We start from the raw sequence: 13,715 nt of genomic DNA, 5'->3' as shown, positions 1-13,715 counted from the left end.
CGCAACCCTGTGTCGCCGCTCAACTTTAGCATGAACGTTAGCAGGTCGCAATCATCAGCGACAACATAGTTGTTGTGTAAAACGTCAATGTTGTTACTAGTGCATTCAAATCGCCTTTTTAGCGTTTTTGAACGCTCACTTCGGATTGTTTTCCACCTCATTTCAAAACCATATACAAACCCCATTTCCATATGAGTTGGGAAATTGTGTTAGGTGTAAATATAAACGGAATACAATGATTTGCAAATCCTTTTCAACCCGTATTGAATTGAATGCACCACAAAGACAAGATATTTGATGTTCAAACTCATACACTTTATTTGTTTTTGCAAATAATAACTTATAATTTCATGGCTGCAACACGTGCCAAAGTAGTTGGGAAAGGGCATGTTCACCACTGTGTTACATCACCTTTTCTTTTAACAACACTCAATAAACGTTTGGGAAACTAATTGTTGAAGCTTTGAAAGTGGAATTCTTTCTCATTCTTGTTTTATGTCGAGCTTCAATCGTTCAACAGTCCAGAGTCTCCGCTGTCGTATTTTACGGTTCATAATGCGCAACACATTTTCGATGGGAAACAGGTCGGAACTGCAGGCGGGCCAGGAAAGTACTCGCACTCTTTTACTACGAAACCACGCTGTTGTAACACGTGGCTTGGTGTTGTCTTGCTGAAATAAGCTGGGCCGTCCATGATAACACTGCTTGGATGACAACATATGTTGCTCCAAAACCTGTATGGACCATTCAGCATTAATGGTGCCTTCACAGATGTGTAAGTTACCCATGCCTTGGGCACTAATACACCCCCATACCATCACAGATGCTGGTTTTTGAACTATGCGCCTACAACAATTCGGATGGTCAATTTCCTCTTTGTTCCGGAGGACACCATGTCCAAAGTTTCCAAATATAATTTGAAATGTGGACTCGTCAGACCACAGAACACTTTTCCACTTTGCATCAGTCCATCTTAGATGAGCTCGGGCCCAGCGAAGCCAGCGACGTTCGTTGGTGTTGTTGATAAATGGGTTTTGCTTTGCTTAGCAGAGTTTTAACTTGCACTTACAGATGTTGCAACCAACTGTAGTTACTGACAGTGGTTTTATGAAGTATTCCTGAGCTCGTGTTGTGATATCCTTTACACACTGATGTCGGGTTCTGATGCAGTACCGCCTGAGGTATCAAAGGTCCATAATATCATCGCCTACGTGCAGTGATTTCTCCCGATTCTGTGAACCTTTTGGTGATTTTACGGACCGTAGATGGTAAAATCCTTAAATCCCTTGCAATAGATCGTTGAGAAATGTTGTTCTAAAACTGTTCGACAATTTGCTTAAAAATTGGTGACCCTCGCCCCATCCTTGTTTGTGAATTACTTAGCATTTCATGGAAGCTGCTTTTATACCCAGTCATGGCACCCACCTGTTCCCAATTAGCCTGCATACCTGTGGGATATTCCAAATATGTGTTTGATGAGCATTTCTCAACTTTATCAGTATTTATTACCACCTTTCCCAACTTCTTTGTCACGTGTGGCTGGCATCAAATTCTAAAGTTAATGATTATTTGCAAAAAAAAATGTTCATCAGTTTGAACATCAAATATGTTGTGTTTGTAGCATATTCAACTGAATATGGGTTGAAAATGATTTGCAAATCATTGTATTCCGTTTATATTTACATCTGACACAATTTCCCAACTCATATGAAAACGGGGTTTGTACATCACCCCAGTTGTGTTTTGTTTTCACCAGGTCCATAATTTACAACAACAGACAAACACAAGGTTGCCTGCTGCACTTCTTGCAAGACCATGCTATTTTTTTAGGTCTAAACCCCGCCTTTATTGTAATCGCCAACACATAGGCAACACTTTTCTTGGAAACCAAAACAAAACAATGCATCTAGCCCTTAACCTCATAAGGCCCAAGCTGTTTGTTTACATTCTTTTTTTATTTGTCTTCGCTATTTGGGCTTATTGGACTCTAATTAGAAGAAAAACTAAAAATCATCCTATGATATGATGTACTTAGTCCATAAGTAACAAACGTGTAATTCAGGTTTAGTGACATGCTAATTCAAATTTTTACACTTTTTTTTTTCCAAATTCCATTGTATGTTATACTCTTCTGACACCACCAGATGGCAGTATAAGTGTCCACATAAGCGGACAGAAGACCCTAATTCAGTAGTGTACACAATTTTGGAAATACAAGCTAAAATGTGTTGTCCACGCATATGGCCACAAACTTAAAACAGGGGTGTCAAACTCATTTTAGCTCAGGGGCCGCTTGGAGGAAAATCGGTGCTCACGTGGGCCGGACTATTAAAATAGTGGCATTAAAACTAAAAAAAATAAGACAACTTCGGATTGTTTTCAATGTCTTACTTTGGCCCAATATAGAACAAACACATTTTGAAAATATTACAACAAAAATATAGAAAATAAATTCCGGCAGCGGTAAAGTTTTGATTATTGAAAGAAAGAAGAAAGTGAATGTTTATAACTGAATACATTTACATGTGCACAAAAATGTGTTTTCTTTTGTATTATTTTTTTTGAATAAATTAAGTAAGATTTATGACAACCTTTTTTCCAAAACACAATATAGAATGTGAGATATAACAAGATAATGGTTACGTTTATAAACATTTTTTTTCAAAACGGTTACAAAAAAGTGGGACCCCAAAAATTTACTGTGGGACCCTATTTTTATGACTTGACGGTGTCCCTGGGACCCCATTTTGAACATTGCTAACGCCAACACTGATGGAATATTGGGGCGTGCAAAACGGCAGCAGGCGACTGTGGCCTGCGGGCCGGTTCTAATACAAATCAAATATCATCGCGGGGGCCACAGATATTTCTTTCTTTCATGCTGCCTTAAACGGATGTGTTCATGTTCCCGATGTCCTCAATATCAATAGTAAAAACATATCTGAGAAGAACCCACTATATTTTTCTCCTTTGCCAAAAAGCGGAACAACACATTTTTGGAATGGTGCCTATAATTCAAATTCCTTTTATGCATTCTAAGTCATAAGTAAATAAAAGTCAACTAACAATTGAGCTTGATAATAGGCCTGGATCGATAACAAATTTTGCTTGACGATACAGGACTGTCTCAGAAAATTAGAATATTGTGATAAAGTCCTTTTATTTTCTGTAATGCAACTAAAAACATGAACATGTCATACAGTAACTGGTGTACTGACCATGGCATTACTGTCCTCGATTGGCCTGCCAACTCTCCTGACCTAAACCCCATAGGGAAATTGTGGGGTAATGTGAAGAAGAATCTGAAAGACACCAGACCCAATAATGCAAATGACCTAAAGACCGCTATTGAAGCATCCTGGGCATCCATAACACCTCAGCAATGCCACAGGCTGATTGCCTCCCTGCCACGCCGCATTAATGCAGTAATCCGTGCAAAAATTATTCCCAATCAAGTACTGAGTGCATTAATTGACATTTTGAAATGTTTGATTTTGTTTTGCTATTATAAATCTTCTTTTTTTTACTTGGTCTGAGTAAATATTCAAATTTTTTGAGATAGGATTCTTGAGTTTTCTTAAGCTGTATGCCATAATCAGCAATATTAAAATAATAAAAGGCTTGCAATGATTCAGTTGATGTGTAATGAATCCAGAATGTATGACATTTTCATGTTTTTACTTGCATTACAGATAATAAAAGACTTTATCACAATATTCTAATTTTCTGAGACAGTCCTGTATATTGACCTACTATTTGTTGCCGATAAACAATATTATTGCCAAATTAACCATTGATGTACGCCCCCCGCCACCCCAAAGGGAATAAGCGGTAGAAAATGGATGGATGTAATAATAATACATCATAATAATGCATTTATATCCTTTCAAATTCAATAAACTGGTACTTCTCATGTATTTTAACAATATAATTATAATGAAAATGTTGAAATCTCCAAGTTAAGTTAAACAAACAAATAAAAACAATACAATGTACTTTATTGGCAAAATGTTGCACTTGAATACAATTTACAAGCAATAAAATATCTTAAGGACGGGATGGGGGGGCCTTCAAATATTAGAGGTAGAGTTTTACATTACTTAACTGACCAAGTTAGTGCCTTCTTTAACAAAAGTGCCAAGTAACAATATAATCAATACAGTTCAAACAGATGTACTAACAGCTCATATGCAAAACCAAATTAAGTTTGAAAATTATTTTATAATTATATTTTGACAATAAATTCAACTCGCACGAAAAGTAAAATGTTTTAAACGACTAGAAATGTAATTTGTGTCCAATAAAAGTGTTTGCTTGTTTGCTTTATTCATATTAACACGTGAATCGGATTACAGACACACAAATTAAGATACAGACACACAAAAAAGCACATGGACAAGTGTATAGGATTACAGACACACAAATTAAGATAAATCACACAAAAGAGTTCATGGACATGTCAATCAATCAATCAACCAATGATTATTTATTTAGCCCTAAATCACTAGTGTCTCAAAGAGCTGCACAAACCACAACACAAACCACAACGACATCCTCGGTAGATCCCACATAAGGGCAAGGTAAACTCACACACCCAGTGGGACATCGGAGACAATGGTGACTATGAGAAACCTTGGAGAGGACCGCATATGTGGGCAACCTCCCCTCTAGGGGAACCGAAATCAATGGATGTCGAGCGGGTCTAACATGATAATTGTTAATGATAATAACATGTGAATTGTATTACAGACACAGAGATTGGGATACAGACACACAAAAAAGTACATAAACACGTGAATTGGATTACAGACACACAAATTAAGATACACACACAAAAGAGTTCATGGACATGTGAATTGTATTACAGACACACAGATTAGGATACAGACACACAAAAAAGTACTTGAACACGTGAATTGGATTACAGACACACAAATTAAGATACAGACACAAAAAAAGGACATGGGAACGGGAGTCGGATTACAGACACAGGAATTAAGATACAGACGCACAAAAAATTACAGGGACATGTTAATTGGATTATAGACACACAAATTAAAATACAGACACACCAAAAAGTACATGGACACGTGAATTGGATTACAGACACACATATTGAGATGCAGACACACAAAAAAGTACATAAACACGTGAATTGGATTACAGACACACAAATTAAGATACACACACAAAAGAGTTCATGGACATGTGAATTGTATTACAGACACACAGATTGGGATACAGACACACAAAAAAGTACATGAACACGTGAATTGGATTACAGACACACAAATTAAGATACAGACACAAAAAAAGGACATGGGAACGGGAGTCGGATTACAGACGCAGGAATTAAGATACAGACGCACAAAAAATTACAGGGACATGTGAATTGGATTATAGACACACAAATTAAAATACAGACACACCAAAATGTACATGGACACGTGAATTGGATTACAGACACACAGATTGAGATGCAGACACAAACAACAGGACACGGACATGTGAATCGGATTACAGACACACAAATTAAGATACAGACCCACAAAAAAATACAGGGACATGTAAATTGGATTACAAACACACACATTAAAATACAGACACACAAAAAGGACATGGGCACGTGAATCGGATTACAGACACACAAATTAAGATACAGACACAAAAAAGTACATGGGCACGTGAATCGGATTACAGACGCACAAATTAAAGTACAGACGCACAAAAAATTACAGGGACATGTGAATTGAATTACAGACACACAAATTGAAATACAAACACACAAAAAAGTAGATGGGCACGTGAATTGGATTACAGACACACAATAAAGTACATGGCCACGTGAATCGCATTACAGACACACAAATTAAAATATATCACACAAAAGAGTAAATGGACATGTGAATTGTATTACAGACACACAAAAAATACCAGAACACGTGAATTGGATTACAGACACAAATTAATATATAGGCACAAAAAAAGGACATGGGCAAGTGAATTGGATTACAGACACACAAATTAAGATACACACACAAAAGAGTTCATGGACATGTGAATTGTATTACAGACACACAGATTGGGATACAGACACACAAAAAAGTACATGAACACGTGAATTGGATTACAGACACACAAATTAAGATACAGACACAAATAAAGGACATGGGAACGGGAGTCGGATTACAGACGCAGGAATTAAGATACAGACGCACAAAAAATTACAGGGACATGTGAATTGGATTATAGACACACAAATTAAAATACAGACACACCAAAATGTACATGGACACGTGAATTGGATTACAGACACACAGATTGAGATGCAGACACAAACAACAGGACACGGACATGTGAATCGGATTACAGACACACAAATTAAGATACAGACCCACAAAAAAATACAGGGACATGTAAATTGGATTACAAACACACACATTAAAATACAGACATGCAAAAAGGACATGGGCACGTGAATCGGATTACAGACACACAAATTAAGATACAAACACAAAAAAGTACATGGGCACGTGAATCGGATTACAGACGCACAAATTAAAGTACAGACGCACAAAAAATTACAGGGACATGTGAATTGAATTACAGACACACAAATTAAAATACAAACACACAAAAAAGTAGATGGGCACGTGAATTGGATTACAGACACACAATAAAGTACATGGCCACGTGAATCGCATTACAGACACACAAATTAAAATATATCACACAAAAGAGTAAATGGACATGTGAATTGTATTACAGACACACAAAAAATACCAGAACACGTGAATTGGATTACAGACACAAATTAATATATAGGCACAAAAAAAGGACATGGGCAAGTGAATTGGATTTCAGACACACAACACAAATTAAGATACAGACACAGAAAAAAGTACATGGACACGTGTATAGGATTAAAGACACACAAATTAAGATAAATCACACAAAAGAGTTAATGGACATGTGATTTGTATTAGAGACACACAGATTGAGATACAGACACACAAAAAGGACATGAGCACGTGAATCGGATTACAGACACACGGATTGAAATATGCAATTTGCAAATAGTTTTGCAACAATAATACTTCCATACGCGGGCGGTTAAAAAATGAACCGCGGGGCGCATTTAGAAGACCACTGGTCTAAAGGACAAGATGAGTGAAATCTAACCTTGTGTGCGCTGCAGGTGTGTGTTTGTGGTGTGAATGTTTACGGTTGAAACGCAGAGGAAAACGCCGGCTTGTGTTTAGGAAACGTGCAATCTGCCTGCCGAGTGTTTATCTCCAAACATGCCACCGCCGCTCGCCAGTGCAGGTCATGGGAAGGTCTCCTTCCCAGCCTGACCTTGACAGGTGTTGTCGGCGAGCCGCCATGAACGCACGGCTCACGCTGTGGAGCCGATTTTACCGTTGTTTTTTTTTTTTTTTCCTGTGGAAGCTTTCTGCTTCAGTCCCCGCGTTAACCACAGAAATAGAAAAGAGAACATTGAGGATCTCTGGAGTCTCTTCCCCTTGTTTGACCCCCTCCCATCCTGTGACAGCTCTCCTCAGTGTCCTTCTCCATCCTTTTTCCATTCCCCCCCCCACTCCCCTAACACACACACACACACACACACACACACACACACACACACACACACACACACACACACACACACACACACACACAGTCAGTGATGTTTTTTCCAGGGTGTCCTAAAGTAAAGGTCACTGCGTTTGAGGTGTGCGCCCCTTTAAGAGCGAACATTGTCATTGCCATCATTGCCTGTGCACCAGTGTAAAAGTTGCTTTCAGCTTGGTTTGGTCGGGGGCTCGGGAGAACAATGTGTTGAGTTTTCCTTCCCATGGCTCCATAAATAGAACGTGCGGTAAATGTCGCCGCTTTTTTCTGCAGTCGTTTGTTAATGTGAGCTTTAATTAGCGTTCAATTGCAGCAATTGTTTGACTGTTGTTGCATGACTGGAGGTTAATTTATGTCTTTATTACAAAAAGCTTTTTTTGACACCAACTTTACATTACTTAATTTTTTGCGTTCATGTGAACTATCCATCCATCCATTTTCTACCGCTTATTCTCTTTTGGGGTCGCGGGGGGCGCTGGCGCCTATCTCAGCTACAATCGGGCGGAAGGCGGGGTACAACATTTTTTTTAATTTTAACATCAAATTTTGCTGAGAGCTTTATTGAATAAAACAATAGTGAGCAAAATGTGTGTTTTTAAAATTCAGTGTATAGAAAAATCAGTGTTTCTTCAAAAGTCAAGACTCACTTCCTGTAATTTAGACTGAAACAATCAATCCAATGGAAGTTATTTGTGTCTTTTTTTTGGACACTGAATTAATGTAACGTAACTTGTGCGTTTGAATTTTGTGGAAAAACATTTTTGTACATCAAATAACGCGGAAAATTTAATAGAAAAAAAAATTGTGGGCAACATATTTGTGTGTTTTAAAACTTCAGTTAATCAAAATATAGTGTCTTAAATTCAGTGTAAAAAAAACAGCGTAAAAAAAATTCTGTGCCGAAGTATTCACTATGGACTGGATTTTCACAATATTATGTTGCATCCGGTCTCCCCGAGAAGGGTGGGTCACACACATCTGCGGTCCTCTCCAAGGTTTCTCATAGTCATTCTACTTGACATCCCACTGGGTTGTGAGTTTTCCCTTGCCCTTATGTGGGATCTGAACCGAGGATGTCGTTGTGGCTCGTGCAGCCCTTTGAGACACTTGTGATTTAGGGCTATATAAATAAACATAGCTTCACGGTGGCAGAGGGGTTAGTGCGTCTGCCTCACAATACGAAGTTCCTGCAGTCCTGGGTTCAAATCCAGGCTCGGGATCTTTCTGTGTGGAGTTTGCATGTTCTCCCCGTGAATGCGTGGGTTCCCTCCGGGTACTCCGGCTTCCTCCCACTTCCAAAGACATGCACCTGGGGATAGGTTGATTGGCAACACTAAATTGGCCCTAGTGTGTGAATGTGAGTGTGAATGTTGTCTGTCTATCTGTGTTGGCCCTGCGATGAGGTGGCGACTTGTCCAGGGTGTACCCCGCCTTCCGCCCGATTGTAGCTGAGATAGGCGCCAGCGCCCCCCGCGACCCCGAAAGGGAATAAGCGGTAGAAAATGGATGGGAAAAAAAATGGATAAATAAACATTGATTGATTGATTGCTTCAAAAGTCAAAACCCACTTCCAGTAAATTAAGGCTAAGGATACACAGTAATAATGATAATAACACACCTTTATATTATGTTAATTACCATGTCAAATTGGGCCACCAGAACAAGTCCCTGTTTGTCTCCATTACTACTCTATACTCAACTTCTACAACCTGTGTTTTGATGTTTCAAACACACGCAATTTGCTCACAGATTTTTATTCAATGAAAAAAAATGTAGTTCACAAAATTCAAACGCAGTAGCATTGTTTGAAAAAGCTCTTGTAATAAAGACACAAATTAAATCTCCATCGATCCTGTCTCAGAACCAGCCTATGAGGTGTCAAGTTTGCAGGCGATTTTTTTTATACGCTAAATTTGTTTTGGACTGAATTTCTATACACTGGCTTTTTTATGCTGAATTTTAAAGCACTGTATTTTAACAAAGTAATTTTTTAAACACGAGTTTTGCACACTGTGATGAGGTGGCAACTTGTCCAGGGTGTACGCCGCCTTCTGCCCGAATGCAGCTGAGATAGGCTCCAGCACTCTCCGGCGACCCCAAAAGGGGCAAGCGGTAGAAAATGGATGGATGGAAGTTTTTCTCATAATTTTTGTATTCAAAGAAATGATCAACATAATTTGATGTAAAAAAAATCAGTGTAAAAAAATGGTGTGAAGATGTATTCATTGCTTCAAAAGTCAAAACCCACTTCCGGTAAATTAAGGCGAAAGATACACAATAATAATGAATTCTATACACTTGTTTTTTTACGCTGAATTTTAAAGGCCTACTGAAAGCCACTACTAGCGACCACGCAGTCTGATAGTTTATATATCAATGATGAAATATTAACATTGCAACACATGCCAATACAGCCTTTTTAGTTTACTAAATTGCAATTTTAAATTTCCCGTAAAGTGTCGTGTTGAAAATGTCGCGGTATGATGACGCGTGCGTTTGACGTCTCGGGTCGTAGCGGACATTATTTTCCAGCCCGATCCAAGCTATAAGTAGTCCGTTTTATCGCATAATTACACAGTATTCTCGACATCTGTGTTGCTGAATCTTTTGCAATTTGTTCAATTAATAATGGAGAAGTCAAATTAGAAAGATGGAGGTGGGAAGCTTTTAGCCTTTAGCAACACAAACATAGCCGGTGTTTACTTGTTTAAAATTCCCAAAGGTGAAGCTTTACTATGGATCAGAGCGGTCAAGCGAACATGGATCCTGACCACATGTCAACCGGCAGTTTTCGGTGAGAAAATTGTGGTAATAAGTCTCCTCTTACTGGAGACATCAGCGGAGCTTCCGTCCTGCTGCAGCTGCCGTGACTTCCCTCAGAGACTCTGGCGTCAACACACCCGTGGCCACACTCCTCCGACTTTCAGGTACTATTTAATCTCACTAAAACAGTAGCAACACAATAGCAGATAAGGGATTTTCCAGAATTATCCTAGTAAATGTGTCTAAAAACATCTAAATCACTCCCACTGCAATCGCCTTTTTTTTTTAATCTAGTCCTTCACTCTAAATTTCCTCATCCACGAATCTTTCATTCTCGCTCAAATTAATGGGGAACTTGTCGCTTTCTCGGTCCGAATTGCACTTGCTGCTGGAGGCTATGATTATAAACAATGTGAGGAGCCCTACAACCCGTGACGTCACGCGCACATCGTCTGCTACTTCCGGTACAGGCAGGGCTTTTTTATTAGCGACCAAAAGTTGCGAACTTTATCGTCAATCTTCGCTACTAAATCCTTTCAGCGAAAATAATAATGCAATATCGCGAAATGATCAAGTATGACACATAGAATGGACCGGCTATCCTCGTTAAAATAAGAACATCTCATTTCAGTAGGCCTTTAAAACCCTATTTTAACAAACAAAACACAACAAACACAAAACACAATATGAGCAAAACACAAGTTTTGCTCATATTTTTGGTACTCAAAGAAATGATCAGCATACTTTGATGTACATTTTTTTTTACCTCCATCCATGACTTAAGTTGTGACAATTGTTGCACTTTAGCACATTGAGGCTGCTAGCGTGCTAGCTGCATTGTACGTGTCCGCCAGCAAGGATGAATGAGAAAGCAAGGACAAACGCTGCGTGTGTGCGTGTGGACGTGCACGTGTCCCTCACACACGCACACGCATGGGATGGCGCGGACGTGCGCTCGTACTTTAAAAATCATGCGGACGCAACACGCGGCGTCCCCATTGACACCCGCCGCGACCAATGAGGGCCGGCCCGGCCGCCTGCGTCACCGCCCTGCTGGGCCAATGGTGACGCAGCGGAGGCGGGGCCACGGGGAGACATTTAGTTTGACATTGTAAATAAGAGCGGAACAGTCGCCAGAGAGCAACCCGGGCAAGGCGTTCTCCACCTGGGCGCCAAAGAAGGCGGGGAAGGAACAATGCAGAGGCAAGACGACACCTTTTTTAACTTTATTTGCTCTTTTCAACGCTTTTTGCTTCCTGTTCGCGCTTCCTCTTTTTCTTTCCCCCTGACCCCTATCCTGCCTCTCAAGGTAACTTCGAGCAGGAAGTTGGTTGTCAGTGGGCGGAGGAAAAGTGGGGGCGGGGCCAAGATGGCAGCCAGTGACATTGAATCGCCTCGCGCTCTCATTTGCTGCCGGCATAGGGGGGAGGCGGGCCCCGGGTGTCACGTAGCAGGCTAGATTGACTTCTGCTGAATATTAAAGGTAAAGAAGCACAGCGGCTGCGAGTCGGGAGTGTTGCTGGACTGCAGCCGGGGAGTCGGGGGCTGTTTTGGGACACTTTGGTCGGAGTACACCCGCCAGAAACTGAGCTCTCGTTTCGGCAGGGGGTCATGTCACACCGGAGGGAGGGGTGGGACGGGAGGGGGGCTCGCTCCCATGTCCGAGCCGGGAGCCTTTTTTTTCCTTTTTCTGATACTTTTTATTTTTGTCCAAAGCCGTTCTGCGGCGCAAGAGTGACTTTTTTTGCTTGTTGTTGTGAGAAGGCTGCACCGGACGGAAGTCGCAAGAGTTGTTGTTCTCTCTCTCTCTCTCGCTGGCGCTCTCAAGGAGACTCGACCGAGAGGGAGGGGGGCCGGACCCGGACCATCCGCCATGAAGGGCACGGGGTGAGTGTGACCGCAGTAACCACGGCGACACAAGTTCTTTGCATCCCTCCCTCAAGGTGAACTTCGGAGTTGTTGGCGTGCGAAGTCGGGTCACGTCAGCGGTGTCACATGACTGCGGTGTCACGTGATCAGTTGTCAGCAAAGCTGCATGGCGTCCACAACAAGTGCCTGACTTTTCTGGCGGTGTTGATGTCCCGCTGGGGTCCGGCTGCATTACCTCTGCGTACGTGCGGGAGCTTGGACTCCGCCCCCTCCCCTTAACCCCTCCCCCCCGCTCCCAAATGTCCTTGTTTACACGTTAACGACAGACTGTGACGCAGGGCTATGTAGTGGTGATGGCATCCATCTTGAAAGGAGATGTGATGTGTGTGACAACTGGGAAGGGGGCTGTCGGGGTCCCCCGAAGGGGCGGAGGTGCAGCTGGTCACAGTGACCTCCAAAGCCCCTAACCCCGCGGCCTCCGCGCCAGATGTCCTGATCTGATGTCTTCTGATGGAATCTCGCCCCGCTCTCCTCCTCTTCCCACGTTGAAAGTTTTCCATTTTGACAAACACATTCCCATAGGGGGAAGAGTGCCGCAGATTTTGAGGAAGACTAAAAATAACTCCTAAGTTGAAACCCTGCTGCCAACTCCCAGGGTTGGCGGTCGTCTCGCGCTGCGATTTGAATACCATTTGCGGGTTAGGGGGAGAAGGAACGCAAAGGTCACGGCGGACGGGCCCCTGTGTCCGTTTGCCCTTGCCGGCGCGGGCAGGTAGCGTCTCCCGAGGCCTAGCCTCGGCTGAAGGTCACAGGAATGTGAGATTGGAATGTCAGCAGCGAGGAGGAAATGTGTGGAGAGGAAGTGCAAGCCAAAGCAGAGTGCTAACTGTGCGCTGGTGGCCTGGACTGTGCGGGGTCACTTCAGTGCTGCATGCAGGGAAAGTTGAAAAACCTGTCGTCCTCACCTCCCCCCCCCTCCTCCCTCACCCCATCCATCTCTCTCCCCTTCCTCCCTCGCCCGTTCTCTCTGTCGAATGACCTTGGGAGATGGGTGGCCAGCACTTCCTGGAGTTGGCCAGAGCGGAAGCAAGGGCAAAGTTTGCAGGGTTAACTGCGTTCGATCGGCCCTGTTTACTCCCATCGCAAAACATTTGCAACGCTACCTAGTAGTTCATCTGGCATTCTTGGCTATGGGAAGTCTTTTGTAGTCGATGATTGACCCACGCACTACCCTCCTCTCATCCATCACCTTTTGTTTGCCGCTCTGACATGTGCGAGCTGCCAGCGCGCTAACGTCATCTACTGTAATGGATCACACATAACAACATACCAGCGCTTTAGCGTGGTTAGCATACGGCTAAGCTATGCCCAAGCGGCGTTCAAAGCGTGCCGTTGGTTTTGCTGACCTTCTCCACAGCTGCTGTGACGTAACGCAACGCCCAGCAGTCCGA

The 13,715-nt window shown here is 42.0% G+C and overlaps 1 protein-coding gene across 8 annotated transcripts in view; it reads left to right on the top strand.

Annotated features, from left to right (window-relative positions):
- nfyc (nuclear transcription factor Y, gamma) overlaps positions 1-13,715 on the top strand; it is a 56,348-nt gene that overhangs the window by 582 nt on the left and 42,051 nt on the right. Inside the window, exon 1 of one of the 8 annotated variants that reach the window (XM_061897121.1) lies at positions 11,457-11,598. The exons of 4 other annotated variants lie outside the window; for them this stretch is intronic. The gene's annotated coding sequence lies outside the window, so the exon portion shown is untranslated. Of the gene's footprint in view, positions 1-11,456; positions 11,599-11,651; positions 12,283-13,715 lie in introns of those variants that run through there. 3 more of the 8 variants (XM_061897118.1, XM_061897120.1, XM_061897117.1) reach the window with 3 other exon arrangements.

Source organism: Nerophis ophidion, linkage group LG04 (assembly GCF_033978795.1).
Source record: "Nerophis ophidion isolate RoL-2023_Sa linkage group LG04, RoL_Noph_v1.0, whole genome shotgun sequence".
Taxonomy (NCBI): Eukaryota; Metazoa; Chordata; class Actinopteri; order Syngnathiformes; family Syngnathidae; genus Nerophis; species Nerophis ophidion.
Note: the sequence above shows the minus strand (reverse complement) of the source record. Positions and strands in the feature narration are given on the sequence as shown.